The 16,460-nt window shown below is 42.4% G+C and overlaps 1 pseudogene; it reads right to left on the reverse strand.

The window, feature by feature from the left end:
- Window positions 1-2,165: 2,165 nt before the first annotated feature.
- Window positions 2,166-4,875, reverse strand: LOC123172553 (putative F-box/FBD/LRR-repeat protein At4g03220; annotated as a pseudogene).
- Window positions 4,876-16,460: the final 11,585 nt, after the last annotated feature.

Genomic DNA, 16,460 nt, shown 5'->3' on the forward strand with positions numbered 1-16,460 from the left:
TACACGGCGACCGGAACGGTTCGTGCGCGTCCCGGGCCGCGACACGTGGCGTAACTTCGTTCCGCCGGTGCAAAAATACAATTTCTTAAATTAGTTTTCTCTAACACCGTATGCTTTTTTTCGAGAAAACATAATCTTGCCACGACAGTACAACGAACACCAGAAATAATAAAAATTACATCCGGATCCGTAAACCACCTAGCGACGACTACAAGCACTAAAGCAAGCCGAAGGCGCGCCGCCGACCATTGGTTCTCCTTTACCGGAGCCGGGTAAAACTTATTGTAGTAGACAGTCGGGAAGTCGTCGTGGTAAGGCCTCATAGGACCAACGCAGAAAAATAGCAACCGACGCCAATGAAGAGTAGCATAGATCGGAAGGATCCAACCTGAAACCACATGAACATAAGCGTACTACGACAAGATCCGAGAAAAATCCACCCAGGACAGATTCGCCGGAAATACACCTCCACACGCCCACCGATGATGCTAGACACAACATCGGAACGGGGGCTAGGGAGCCACCGTCATCTCGTCTTTCTGAGCAGGACACAAACCTTAACAAAATGCGAAGATATAAATGAAAGCAGAGCCCTCCCGCTGGCAAGGGCCGAGATCCACCGCGTCACCATGACGCTAAGGCCACCGGAGAAGACGCGGACCAACGGCGACGCCGACAAGAAGCAGGGGAACCCTAGACTTTTCTTGGGAGGAGGCAGCCCGATTGTGTTGGAACCAGAACAGGAAACGGAAGGGTCCCTAACACGGTATACTTACAAACACGGATGCCCACATACCAAACACCTATTATCACGTTCAAAACACTGAGCCGACACAACATCTTGAAATCGATAAAATTGTCACAGGTGCCTTGCAGAGAATATCGACTCTCACTGAATAAAACATCACCTAAAAGACCAAAATAAACCCAAAAGATACAAGCATTACTGTCAAGTCTATAAATGTGTAGTACAGACGCACATGATTTTGTAAGCCATATGTGCATATAAAAGGGCTGCAAAAAAAAATTGAAACCAAACTAATATTTCAATTCGATGTCCGGACTTATGTACACCTGATAGACAGTGAAAATACAAAAATTGCAGAAAAAATCAAAAAAAATCTATTTTGTGAAATGCTCAAATACATACATGAGCATCTTGCATCATAAAATAATCAAAAAAATTCACACCTGGGCTCCTCTGATCCCGAGCGCAGAATAGTCGCGTCCATACAACATGAGTGGTACTTGCAATAGTTGAGCTACGAAAATGTGATCTCGTGTCTCTGAATGACGCGGCCAGAACAGCGGGCAGATATCTTTGGTCACCGGCATCTGCGAAAATGTGCATGATTTGATTGACTAGCTGCTTTGGGGGCATGAACCGGTGCACATCACGCCGATTGGATGTACTATGGTGCCGATTTTATTTTCGTGATGCCCACTGTTCATCCTTTGCTTTCTCCCTGCTTGGAACGGACGGGTTGCATATCAGTGGCTTCGTAAATCTCAAGATGATATGCCGGCTCAGTCTCTCGGAGGTGCTCGTAGGGGTAGCGTGTGCGTGTGTGCGTTTATATGGGTGAGTGTATGCACGTGTATATGAGCGCTTGTGTCTGTACTGATGCTTAAAAAAAAGATGCTACACTGAGGAATATTTTTTGGGTCACAAACTTCTCAGGAATCTTGCAGATAAGGTCATATCTGTGTCGACAAAGTTGCAGAAGATCCTAGACACAAAATATAGTACACTACAACATGTGTACTTGGAAAAGTTGCAGTGCAAAAAAATGTGGGTTTTCGTTTCCTGAATGATGCAGCCACGACATATTCGTCGTCTGCATCCGCAGAGATGCAAGAGTTGTTGTTTTTTTAAACAAGAAAAAAATTGAAACAAGGTGCAAGAGTTGATTGAGTTGCTGACAAATGCTCGTCGGCTGGTTTCTTCCTGTTGGATTGAGGAGGAGGAGGATAATTTCAGGGACTGAGGCACAAACATTTTCAGAAACTGAACCTGTGGATAGACAAGGAGTTCAGCCCCAACTCAGTCGCCAAAATGAAGGCTCGGCTCATCTGCTCGCGCACGGAAATAACATCCCTCGTACAAACCGCATGTTCGCATGCACTTTGCACCAGTTTGTGTCAACCAAATAGTACTTCCGACATGCTTGCAACACAGGAATTTCACAAGATTTTCTATGCAAGACATGCATAAATAGAATCTGAATTTAAGGAAAACTGAACGGAAGCACCAACTGATCATAGGTGCTACGTAGTACATTCCATTGCTCAACATATATCTGCAACTACATTATGGTTGTTGACCTAAGAGCATTTGATATTTCCAGCCCGTCATTGTTCTTCGTCCACGTGATCTCTTCCAAGGGGGAGGTCTCCCAGCGCCCTCCCGCAAGAGGGAACCGAGCCATCATCTTCTGGGCGATCCTGCCAATGCGATCCTTCAGCTGTGCAAATGATGATATAGATATCCCCTCGAGCGCCGACCGCTCGGCTCCATCTCAGCATCCGTTCCGGCAAAGCCACTGATTCTTATCTTTCGAAGAGAGCCTAGTTGCAATTGATATTTGTGTGCTTTAGGCGGATCATATTCACGGTCTTGACATGGCTTTGCAGCTTTAGTTTCAGCATCATCATCCTGACAGTTCAGTTGGGAGTGAAACATAAATGATATGGGTTAAAAATCAAATTGACAGAAAGAATTCCAAAGACACATGCAGATGCAATTACGTTTATCACAATTCCAAATAATCTCATCATATAAAGTTTCAACTTCAATTTCAGTTTACGATGCTATATGTGAAAAGGAGAATCTTGATCGGTCATATATAAACCAAGAAGATCTAAGCAGTTTTATAGTATGTTCAAATCACAAGCTCTATATGTTGCTAGGAGCCTAGGACTACATGTTATTTCTAGTATTTCTTCAGTTAGGTTCACGTCAAATATGTGTTCACCAGACTAACGCCCAACAGCTAGAAATGCACATTCATCCAAGCACATCCAATGTCAAATAAAGTTAGCTAACTCTTACAAATATTCAACCAGATAATTAGTTACTCAAAGTTTGTTGCTCACAATAAACTTGCATGTGTCATCCTGTACCACCATCTGAGTTTGAAGCTGACATTTTATAAAGAATTCTTCTATATCAACGCTATGAACTACCTGTTTTGATATAGAATTCTATATAACTGACCATGCTTAATGAGTAATAAATAGACTAACATGGTCAGTTTATGAATAAAAGTCATTAAGCATTGAGAAATCTCAGGTGCATACTTACCGGAAACACAAGATAATGCGGCTCCTGCCTTGTAAACTGGTGCAGCGTCGATAGGTCGATGTGAAGCAGAGTTAGGTTCGGGCATCGCCTAAGGAAGCAGAAGACAATTTCACCAATTGGAGAGCGGAGCATTCGGAGAATCGTGACGATCGTCAGGGAGAGTGCCCTGATGTTGGGAAGGTGTGGCATGCGTTCCATGAAATCCTGCACACAAGCAAAAAACAAAAACATGAAAACACATGTGCATTTGTGATGATTTATATAGTTTGCAATCTGCAGAGCTAGCTACTAAGCTTGAATTTGTGTTCCTACCTGTTTTGATACCATGGATGGAACCCATCCATCATAGATGTCGACACAAAGATCTAGCCGGTCAGCTCCAGAGCATGTCTCGAGCAACTGCATGACACCCGGCAAACAGTAGTCAGCCCACGATATGCTGGGCCAGTTGACGATGATGCCGGACAGTCGACGGACACATTGCGCGTCGGGTAGGAAGTTCAGCTGCTTCGGGAACCAGCCGGTCCAGCTGATCGCCTCCAGCCCCGGCGCGGAGACCTTGAACACGATGTCGGCGCGGAGCACCGCCAGACTCTCGAAGCAGTGTCTCACGATCAGCAGCCGGAGTTTGGCAGCCACCACCTGCAGCATCGTTAGTTGGTGGATGCTGTCGACCTCTAGCTCCTCGAGCATGTCCATGTCGAGCATCAGTGGCCACAGTCTCGGCTCTGCGGCCACATTGCAAACTTTGCGAAGGCGCAGCTTCCTCAGCTGCGGGAAGCATGATGACAAGAACTCGCCAAGCCTGTCTGGCTGCACCTGCAGACGCACATTCGAGAGGCTCAGCTCTGTCATCCGCCGGAAAGCGGCAGGTTCGGCAGGCTCCGGGAGGACGAGCACGCCTTTGGAGAGGACGTCGCCGCTCAAGTCCAGGGTCATGGCCGTGGCTCGCAGGCTGCGTGGCAGAACCAGCTGATCCAGCGGAGGGGTGTGCCGGTCCACCTGGACGCGGATGGATCCGACGACGTGCTCCATGGCGCCGCGGAGCCAAGCGGCCGTGGCGGGGCCGAGACTGGACCGGCGACCGATGGTCACGGCGAGCGACGGGATGTCGGGCTGGCCGTACCGCGAGAGCGCCGCGCCGGCGAACTCGAGGAACCGGTCGGGATGCTGCTTATCGGAGATGTTGAGGACGGGGGCGTGGGCCCAGGCGCCCCGCCACCGCCTGGAGAGCGCGGACAAGCGCACGGCGTCCCAGACGGGCATGAAGGAGAGGATGTGCCCGAGCAGGTCGTCCGTGAGGCCGCTGATCCGGTCGATGCCGCCGGGAAGTCGCGGGTCCCCGGCCATGGCGCGTCTCTTGCTGGATCGGCTTTGTTCCGTGATGGAGAGCTCCACCAGTTTCGTCTGGGCGAATGCGGATTATATGTTCAGGGATGGTTCCTCAGGGATGTATTTACGCGTGATATGGAAGTGCGACCGAGGAGGAGCGACGGCGGCGGCCGCGCGTGAAGTGGAGCGGCGACGTCGGCGGATAAGTGCGGCGGGCGATTTCGGGGCGCGGCGTTAGGGCTTTTTTTTTCCCGAGAGTACCCAATAACGTATCTTATACGTAGAAGCGATAAAACATGATTACAAGAGACCGTGACGGATGCGAACATTGTCACGGTACACCAACTTCAAACGAACATGAATCCTGGTTGGCTGGGAATACGACTGTTCCTCTAACCATCTCGTATTATTTCTCGACTTATTTCAGGATTTCCGGCGATGCGTTTTCAGTGAGAGAAGACGTTTCCGCCGCCGACGAGGCGTCTACGGTGACTTCATAAATCTCAAGATGATATGCCGACTCAATCTTTCGGAGGTGTTCATATGGATAGGATGCGCGTGTGTGCATTCATAAGAGTGAATGTATGCACGTATGTATGAGCGTTTTGCGTCTGTACTATGTTAAAAAAACTCCAAATGAAAAAAAAAACTACTCTCTTATGAATCTAGTTAAGCCCACCACTCCCACACCGGCAAGTTTCCACAACTTTATCTCGCCGAAGATTTGATGCACTAGACTAGCCGGCGTTCTAATTTGGTCGATTTGATTGAACACTCTCGCATTCCTCTACTTCCATAGCTGCCATGCGGTCGCAATGATAAAGGAGTCGAACCCTCTCTTGTCCAATCCTTTCAAAGTACCACAAGTCCTTCCCCACCACTTCATAAAGGATTCACCTTGGCTCGGGATGTGTATGTTGACTCACAAATACTCAAAACATCCATGCCGCACTTGCCACACAAAAATACATTGTGCCAAGATATGATCCATGTTGTCCTCCTCCTGACAGCACGTGTAACACGCCGAGGAAGCGTCTTGCAACCCATGGCGTGCCCTCCGATTAGATGTCCATAGTCGATATTGCGAAGTCAACCAAGCAAAAAAAAATTGCACTTGAGGGGTGCCCAGCTGCGCCAAATGCGCTAGGGCTTTGGTTCGCCGGATTTGGGGGGCATCCGGATGCGAACTGGTCTTTTTGTTTAGCAAATTTCAGAGAATCACAAATTTACCGAAACTTATGTAAAAGAACTAAAAATACAATATGAACAAAGCTAGCTCGAATGCATTGCTAGTTAGCATGAAACACAAATTCATTGCATTATTACATTTTTAAATTCAGCATCATACACATATTGATCTTCGACGTTCTTCAAACCAAATAATACAAGAAACTACAACATGTAGGTTTTGAATTCTTACCGATTTTTGAGGGGTCTTCGATCAACGTGGTAGCGGCAGCTGTTTTTCTACGTTGCTGATTCGCTACAGTTTTTACCTCCCGCTAGACATCCGGTTTTTCTGGCTGGCATGTTGGTTCACCGCTTTGTCTCTCCACTGTTTGCTCGTCTAGAAAAATCTTCCTCACGCCTACCTCTCTCTCTAATATAGAAAAATCACCCCAGGCCCCGCACATGTTCCCTCCTTGTGCACCGCCACTGTCGGCCTCATCTCCCTCTGTCATCTCCACTTCCCCTGCTACGCCGTCGCCGTTTACACCTCCATGATTCAAGCGACCACACCATGGAGAACTATCTCCTCCCCCTCTATGGCTCTCTTCCTGTTCCTCCACTCCTTTTCCTCCCTCAGATCGACCGTCGCCTGGAGGAAGGGTTCCAGCAGGGCCAACAACCATTTATTATACATCTTTTATATGGGTTTACATTATTCGTATACATGATTTTTTGCAAATAAATGTTTTGATCTCTACTTTTTTTCATACACATCGTAAATTTTTGTTATACATCTTTAATATCTTTTTTATACAAGTTTAACCATTTATTTAATAAAGTGAACACCTTTTTACACTGTATAAACATTTTTCTAAAAATTACATGTACAAGTTTTTGTAAAGCGTGTACATTTTTAAATGTCACAAACTTTTTAAAAAGCTATGAATTTTTTTGAAGTTATGCTAACAAAAACTTACACTGCATTGGCATTTTTCAAATTCTCAATCTTAAGTTTTTGAAATAAATATAAATTTTTTATTTTAAAATGTGAATACAAATAAAAGTTATAAAAGAACCTAATAAAAAAAGAATAACGAGTGACGTTAGCAAATGCAAAGAAAATATAACTGGGTCGGCACACTACTAGTTCTCTTCACACGATTGCGACCACATCTCGTTATAAGCGAGCTATAGACGCTGCCCTGTAGTGACACCAGATTTATTTGTTTTTGTAACTTCAAACATTTTTTAAAATACTAAATATTTATAAAGTGAAACATTTTTGCAAATTAAAAATTGTTTTCGAAATTTATACATTTTTTTAGAAGCATGAACTTTGTAATTCTGAAAATTGGAATATCAGACATTTTCTGAAAAGGCGTGCAAATGTGAATAAAATTAAAAACGTGAACATTTTTCTGAAATTATAAGTACTTTTTTTAGACTAGGAAATTATAAGTACTTTTGATCGTGAATATTTTTTAAAATTTCAAACAAAAGAAAAATGGAAAACAGATCAAAAACCTTTTAGAATGTTTCTAAAAATGATAAAAAAGGGACTAGAGCCTTCCCAAAACTGGCTCCAGTGTCCATGGCACAGTTTAACGTTAAATGGCCCGGCCGAAATTGGTCTACTCGTTTGCTCCCTGTGCGAAGAGGCGAAATCATTAGTTGAGGAGTACTTGTTACAAAGATCACTTCCACCTCTCAGGTTGCGACAAGTGGCGCACTGCATGTGCTTCATTTGTCGCAACCTAGAAGATTTCTCTTTTTTCGTAGATTCATTTATTTAAAATATTTTATCTTTTAAACCGTGTGTCTAAATCTTGAACCGCTTTTATCGTTAGATTCCTTGCGTCAAGATCTTCAAAACTAGATCCTATGTTAATATGTTATGACGAACTATTTTCACGAAAAAACTGGACGAAAAAACCGACCCGGGAGCACAGATTTTTTTCTCTTTTCGAAAGAGGCACGCCCGTGCCTCTTGCGAAGGCACAACCGTACCTCTCGCGAAAGAAAAAAAAACTTTTTTTCGTTTTCAAGAGGCACGGTCTTGACTCTCGCGCAAGCAAAACCGTGCCTCTCGCGAAAAAAAAACAGAAAACACGTTTTTTTTTCATTTTCGCGAGGCACGGCCGTGACTCTCACGAAAGCACAACCGTGCCTTTCGCGGAAGGAAAAAAACTGAAAACACGTTTTCTTTCCTTTTCCGAAAGGCATGACCGTGACTCTCGCGAAAGCACAACCGTACCTCTCGCGGAAGGAAAAAAATAGAAAACATGTTTTTTTTTATTCTGTTACTGAAAGGCACGGCCGTGACTCTCGCGAAATCACAACCGTGCCTCTCGCGAAAGGAAAAAACGCGTTTTTTTATTCCGTTTCTGAAAGGCAGGGCCGTGACTCTCGAGAAAGCACAACCGTGTCTTTCACGGAAGCAAAACCGTGACTCTTGTGAAAGGAAAAAAATATTTTTTCATGCCAAAAATTCAAAAAAATTGACCCAAAAGCTAAGGAAGACCGGTAGAAAACCGAAACGTCGAAAAAACTAAGAGAAAAAACCGTTTAAAAAGCCGAAAACACGTGCAGAAAAATAAAAAAAAACAAAAAAAGCATCCAAAGCGTGACACGTGGCAAATGGCTAAAAGGACGCCAAGTGAAGCTTAAGGTTTTCGAAGGAGCGCTCGTTAGTTAGTTGCTCCCACGAATAGGCTACTCTTTGACGAGAGGTCCTGTCGGACGCTGGCGAGCGGCAAACAGTCTAGCATTCACTAAGGACGCGCAAAACTGGCCGGCCCATTCACAGGCATTGAATGGGAAAACTTCACGAAAAATAAGATCTTGCGCCTGGAATAGAACTCCCGACCGCACGCAACAAAGCAACGTTCGTAGCCGGTCGAGCTAGCAACTCTACTAGACTAAAATGCAACACGAGAGCTGTAATAAAATACAACGGCAGATCCGTTTTTTTCTTATAAAAACAATATTTCTTGGGAAAATGTGAACAAATTTCCTTTATAATAATACGAATAATGTTTGAAAATGTAAAAAATATCCAACCACTTTTAAAACGTGAACAATTTTTGAAAAAAGTGAACAATTTCTTATATAGGATGAACAATATTTAAATGTACATTGAATATTTTCATAATATACGCTGAACAATTCCTAAAACACACATTGAACATTTTTGTGATATATGCAGAACAATTTTCTGAAATACACCATGAACATTTTGTAGTATATGTTGAACTATTTATTCATATATGCGGTACAAGTTTCAAATAAAGGTGAACAATTTCTTAAATACGATGAACATTTTTGTGATATATGCAGAATAATTTTCTGAAATACACCATGAACATTTTGTAGTATATGTTGAACTATTTCTTATTATACGCTGAACAAGTTTCAAATAAAGGTGAACAATTTCTTAAATATGATCAATATTTTTGTAATAAACCATGAATATTTTTATAATGCATGGTTGACTTTTTCATAATATACGGTGAATATTTTCTTAATGAACAATTTTTAAATACACAATGAAATTTATACTGTAAGGTTTTCCACTGTTTCTTCTCTGTTTCCCACTGTTTCATAATATCAGTAGGGTGGGATCACTTACGAGAAACCTGGCTCGTTCGGACCCCGTTTTTTCTCTGTTTTCATTTGGTTTTTCTTTTCTTTCTTTTGGTTGTTTTCTTTGGTTTTATTTATTGTTTTTCATTTTCTTTATTTGGTTTTGATTTTCTTCCTTTTTTCATTAGTTTTGTTTATTTATTTATTTAGTGTCTATCTTTATTCTACCCTGATTTTTTCATTCTTTTGCATTTATTTCTTCGGTTTTATTTTTCATTTTCTTTTTTATTTGGTTTGTTTTGTTTGTACTGCGGTTTTAATTATTTTTGCTTTCTCTTTCTTTTGGTTTTCATTCTAATTTCTTTTGTATATGTCAACAACATTTTCGTAATACACGTTTAACAATTTTCCAATACGAATTTAACAATGTTTTAATACATGGTCAACATATTTTCTAGAAACATTTTTAAGTTCCTGATTAACATTTTTCAAATACAAGATTTACATTTTTTGAATACTTCGTCAACATTCTTCCTATACACACTTTTAATCTTGTTCAAATGCTTGATTATTACTTTCAAATATAAGATTAACATTTTCTAATGCATGGTCAATACTTTCTTATGGATATTAATATTTTCGAAATGCCATATTATCATTTTTTGAACACGTGGGGAAGATTTTTTGTAAACACATTTAACCTTTTTCATATGCTTGATTAACATTTAATCTTATTCAAATGCTTGATTAGCATTTTTCAAATATAAGATTAACATTTTCTAATGCATGGTCAATACTTTTTTATGCATATTAACATTTTTCTAAATGCCATATTATCATTTTTTGAACACCTTTGAAGATTTTCTGTAAACACATTTAACATTTTTCATATGTTTGGTTAACATTTTTATCAAAGAGAAAGTTGTCCTTCAAAATTTCGAGAGCTATGTATTGTCTACCACAAGCTCTTTTTTTTACCAAAATATGCCAATGACACCGCGGAACGGTTTCTTGAAAGAAAGGCGCTAAAGCTTGCCAAACATGCCATACGCCTAGGTCAATTATGCAAACCACGATGATAGGTGGAGTTGTCTAACATTGATCGGTTGGGCTCAACTTTTCTACAGCACACTCTTCCTAGTCCACTCAATGGGGTAGTTTTGGATGAAGCTAGCAACTCATTTCTTAGTTATTTTTAGTGATGTTTAATTAGCCATGGAGATTGATACATCTCCAACATATATATAATTTTTGATTGCTCCATGCTATATTATCTACTGTTTTGGATATTATTGGACTTTATTATCCACTTTTATATTATTTTTGCGACTAACCTATTAATCGGAGGCCCAGCCCAGAATTGTTGTTTTTGCCTGTTTTAGGGTTTCGAAGAAAAGGAATATCAAACGGAGTCCAAACAGAATGAAACCTTCGGGAACGTGATTTTTAGGAAGATTATGATCCGGGAGACTTTGACCCTACGCCAAGAAAAGAAACAGGAGGCCACGAGGTAGGGGGCGCGCCCACCCCCACCAGGCGGCCCTCCACCCTTGTGGGCCCCCTGTTGCTCCACCGATGTACTCCTTCCTCCTATATATATATATATCCACGTACCCCCAAACGATCAGATACGGAGCCAAAACCCTAATTCCACCGTCGCAACTTTCTGTATCCACGAGATCCCATCTTAGGGCATGTTCCGGAGCTCCGCCGGAGGGGGCATCGATCACGGAGGGCTTCTACATCAACACCATAGCCTCTCCGATGAAGTGTGAGTAGTTTACCTCAGACCTACGGGTCCATAGTTAGTAGCTAGATGGCTTCTTCTCTTTTTTTGATATCAATACAATGTTCTCCCCCTCTCTTGTGGAGATCTATTCGATGTAATCTTCTTTTTGCGGTGTGTTTGTTGAAACCGATGAATTGTGGGTTTATGATCAAGTCTATCTATGAACAATATTTGAATCTTCTCTGAATTCTTTTATGTATGATTGGTTATCTTTGCAAATCTCTTCGAATTATCAGTTTGGTTTGGCCTACTAGATTGATCTTTCTTGCAATGGGAGAAGTGCTTAGCTTTGGGTTCAATCTTGCGGTGTCCTTTTCCGGTGACAGTAAGGGCAGCAAGGCACGTATTGTATTGTTGCCATCGAGGATAACAAGATGGGGTTTTCTTCATATTGCATGAGTCTATCCCTCTACATCATGTCATCTTGCTTAAGGCGTTACCCTGTTTTTAACTTAATACTCTAGATGCATGCTGGATAGCGGTCGATGAGTGGAGTAATAGTAGTAGATGCAGGCAGGAGTCGGTCTACTTGTCTCGGACGTGATGCCTATATACATGATCATACCTAGATATTCTCATAATTATGCTCAATTCTGTCAATTGCTCAACAGTAATTTGTTCACCCACCGTAGAATACTTATGCTCTCGAGAGAAGCCACTAGTGAAACCTATGGCCCTCGGGTCTATCTTTATCATATTGATCTCCTACTACTTAGTTATTTCCTTTGCTATTTCCTTTGCCTTTATTTTACTTTGCATCTTTATCATAAAAATACCAAAAATATTATCTTATCATATCTATCAGATCTCACTCTCGTAAGTGGTCTTATAGGGATTGCCAACCCCTATTTGCGTTGGTTGCGAGGATTTATTTGTTTTGTGCAGGTACGAGAGACTCGCGCGAAGCGCTCCTACTGGATTGATACCTTGGTTCTCAAAAACTGAGGGAAATACTTACGCTATTTTGTTGCATCATCCCTTCCTCTTCGGGGAAAACCAACGCGGTGCTCAAGAGGTAGCAGAGATCAACCATGTGAGCTAACCATGGAAGCAGGCAGCCATGCATGCATGTTACTAGGCGAGGCTGGCTGTACAAGGTCCCATTTAGTCCATGAGGATGGAGTTCCAATCATTGGGCCATATTGCCATGAACTGTGTTGGTTAGGTGCATCATGTTGATCTTGGTACATAACAAATCTTCCTCTTAAAGACCCAGCAAATTCAACATTTGTTTAAATAATTGATAAAGCTCCTATATCCATGGACCTACCCGAGGATTAAACTCATTACCAAGAGATATTTCGCTACTGGCCTACTGGAGGACCGATGGCTTTATGTCACTCCATACCATTCCGACCTTTTATAAGCAGTAAGCCTTCCCTAAGCAAAGGTGGGATAGTTTATTTTTCATCCTATTCACTTCTCCGTCTTAGAACCACGTAGTCTCATTTCATACGTTGATCGTCGTGCTTCTATGCACCATGGATATGGATTTGGTATATATAGGCATATGAGGCATTATGAACTAATGATTAATCATCGGAATTGCAGCATGCATTCCCCGGTGCAAGCTACCACCTTGAATGTTCCTCTCAGGCACGACCGGCTCAGCTTAGCCATTCGTCACCGCGTCCCTTACCTCCATGTCCTAATGTTCTAGCCATCCCATATTCCATGTTCTCGTGCCACCTTTATGAAGCGGCGCGATGATATTTGATCAACCAAGATCGAAGAAGATTGGTTCGAGTTGAAATATGCTATGGTGTAATGGTGGACTGAGACGAAGGAGCCAGTGTAGTAGAGGGATAGGTAGACGCAGTGAGTGAAAAATTACTCATAAATGTAGCTCATTTTTTTGGTAACAATTCTTTCCCTTTTTGTTTTTGAGAAACAGGAAAGTGTAGTTTTCCCCCTCAAATCCTTCCTCATGGATCAACATCCCCTAAACTCTAAAGCCAGATTATCCCCCACCCCACCCCCAAAAAAACTCTGCAAACGCGGGTGAATGTGGCCCTCGGTGGTTTTGGGGAGGAATTAGGGTGGTTTTGCCCACTTGGTGACTTATCAAAAATCCCCACAACCTCCCCACGCAGCGTTGCCGTGCCGGCTCCCCTCTCCGCGACCTCCTTCCTCCATGTATTATAAGGTGTACACGTACTTCGGGCAACACAGCGCCACCGTGTACGTCAATTCCATCTGCCAGCTGGTCAAGATCGAGTTCGCTGATGTCAGTGCGCGCCGCAGTAGCTGACCAGGGCGGAGAGGACGTACGTGCAACAACTGTACGTGGAGGTGTTCGAGCAGATGGAGAACCTCACGAGGCCGAGCCCGCCACTATGCTCGGCCACGCCAACCACAATAGGAACAACCTTCCAATGCTGCAGAGAAAGCATCCTACCTTCAGACCACTTACGTCACGCCCATTTTTATGAATTCTAGCGTCTCATGTTCAAAACCGTCTTCTTTCAGATGCAGCGTCGGCCGCACCGCCGCCTCTTCCGGTGACCCAGAGATGAAGTTCCAGGTCGTTGATGAGCTCTCTGTCCGAATGGCAACTTTGCCTTTCAGATGTTCAGGTCCTTCTCATGAATGATAAAGATGCTGTAGGAGCAGAGTTTCAGCGGGGGCGGCGACAAGGGGCGATCGATTTGAGTGAAATTGTTTGGTTTAATCCATATCCTTTGTTGTAGTTCTATTTCTCCTACAAAGTTGTGAAATGAGTGATCTATAAAGGCCAGACTCTAAAAACTGATTATGCCGGCTGCTCCTCATGGCACTTGTATTGCTGGAGCACATGAAGACCAGTCTCACTAGTCAGATGGTGGGGTTCGACATGGCGGCCAAGACCTTCCAGCGGATGCCTCCTCCCTCCTTCGGCCGTCACCTACAAGGAGCACTTGCAGCTGCTCGTCAATGACAGGTCACTAGAGGCTTCCGATGCCACCTGTGCGTGGACCTCTGGGTTCTCGAGGACTACGACGGCAGCGCGGCTACTAAGTCCACGATTCCGAGGGCGGTAGCTTCATTGCATCCATCGGGCTGGTGATTCAATTCACTGGCGATCAATTCCGACAGGCGGCACGGTGGCACTGTGCGGGGAGGTTTGTGGAGATTTTTGAAGTCAACAAGCTAGGTGTAAAACCGCCCTAAATCCTCCCCAAAACCACACCAGGCCACATGTATCCAGTTTTGTAGAATTCAGGGGTTAAAAAATCTAGTTTTACAGTTTAGGGGAATAATGATCCATGAGGAAGGATTTATGGGGAAAACTATACTTTCCTCTTTGTGAAAACCACACATTTGCTTGTTTTTAACCCGGCCTGCCTTGTGGCCCGTACGCATGTTGACCGGGCTGGTTCCTCTAGCGAGGTGTGCGGCCCTTAACTACTTTCCTGGGTTGTCTAAAAAAAACTAGTTTCCTGGGCGGCCACTGCTGATTCTTGTACGTATTCCTCTATGATTTCTCAAAACAATACACTTATTCGTCTGGGCATTCTGCCTTCTGTTTGTGTGTCAATTTTCTCAAAAACAATTGAACATTTTTGGAGTTAGACGACCATTTTTAAAATTTAGAGACAATTTTCTAAAGTTCGTGATATTTTTTTGAAAATGCAGAACATTTTTCAAAATACACAAAACTATTTTTAAAATATGTGAACATTCTTTAGAATTGATGAGCTTTTTATGAAATAAACACAAAAAATGAGAATATTTTTCAAAAATACGTGATCATTTTTATAAAAGACGAGTAGATTTTTTTCAAATTCTTCAATTTTTTAAAAAAATACTGATATTTTTATATTTGAGAAAAAAATAAAATTCTTGAACCTTTTAATAATATTTTTTTGGTAAATTTTATGAAAACAATCTTAGGAAAAACTTTAACAAAAGTTTAGTATTGTGTTAACACCCAAATCAAGATCGTCTTACGAGAAACTGATTTATGTGGGAGTTCTTTGCTTACATTCCGATTGATCCGACTAGTGTCATATTTCTTTCTATAGACCAATGGGCGCTTTTGTTACACGTTTGGGAGTTGTAACGATGTTGTTATGTCTTTCAACCCAATGTTATCAATTTTTCCTTTGTCATAAACTTATGTAGTTAGCTTTTGTATCATTAGATGGTTCCACTAAAGAACTCAAAGATGAACACCCTTTTGTCAAAGGCAAATTTGTGCTCCACATTTTTCCACAGTATGCATTGTCTATCACAAGTTCATTTGCTTACCAAACTTTGAGAAAGATACCATGATGGTTTCTTGAAAAAGGGTCCTAAAGCTTGTCAAACAGGCCATACACCTCAATGATAAGTGGGGTCATCTACATTGTTGGGCCCAACTTTTCTATAGTACACGCTCTTCCTAGTTCACTGACTGGACCGGTTTTGGATGAACCTAGCAACTCATTTGTTAGTTTTTTTTACTGATGTTTAATTAGCCATGCAAATGACTATGTGAGTTGCTAACCATTGATGCAAGCATCCATGCATGCATCTTACTAGTTGAGATTGGGCGCACAAGCTCCCATTTTCTCCATGAGGACGGAGTGATAACATTGGGCTCTATTTTCATGAACTATGTTGGTTAGGTGCATCATGTTGATCTTGTACGTAACTGGAAGTGCAATACATATCTTCCTCTTAGAAAATAAGAAAACTCATCACTTATCTAAAGAACTGATAAAAGCTCCCATATACAGTGAGCTACCCAAGGACTAAACTCATTACCAAGAGATATTTCACTACTGACCTACTGGAGGACCGATGGCCTTATGTCACTTCCTACGATCCAAACCTTTTATAAGGAGCAAGGCTTCCTTGCCTAAGGAAAGCAAAGAAGGAATCATTCACTTCTTCGTCTTAGAATCAGTTAGCCTCATTTCATGCACTGTATGTTGTGTGCCTGCAAGATTTGATATATATAGGCATATGAGGCATCAGGAATTACCGATGGAGTTCCGGAATGAGATCATGCATTCACTGGCACGTGCCACCATGTCTGACCCTCATGGGACGCAGTCATGCCGCTGCTTAATCTCCCTGCACCTCGTCGCTTGCTGCTAGGCCCTGCAGCTCCAGTCATCCCATGCTCCATGCTCTCATGCCATCTCCAGAAAGCACCGCGTTGTTTTCTTGTTGGCTGTAGTGGTGTAGGGATAGAAGGATATTGATTCAGCCTGGTATGCAATTTTTGCTGAGTAAATAGACAATTTTTTGACTAATTTAATCTATAAATAAATCACTAGCATGACATTGATAGAATTAACGACATACTGGTTCTGA

This window comes from Triticum aestivum, chromosome 1A (genome assembly GCF_018294505.1).
Source record: "Triticum aestivum cultivar Chinese Spring chromosome 1A, IWGSC CS RefSeq v2.1, whole genome shotgun sequence".
Taxonomy (NCBI): domain Eukaryota; kingdom Viridiplantae; phylum Streptophyta; class Magnoliopsida; order Poales; family Poaceae; genus Triticum; species Triticum aestivum.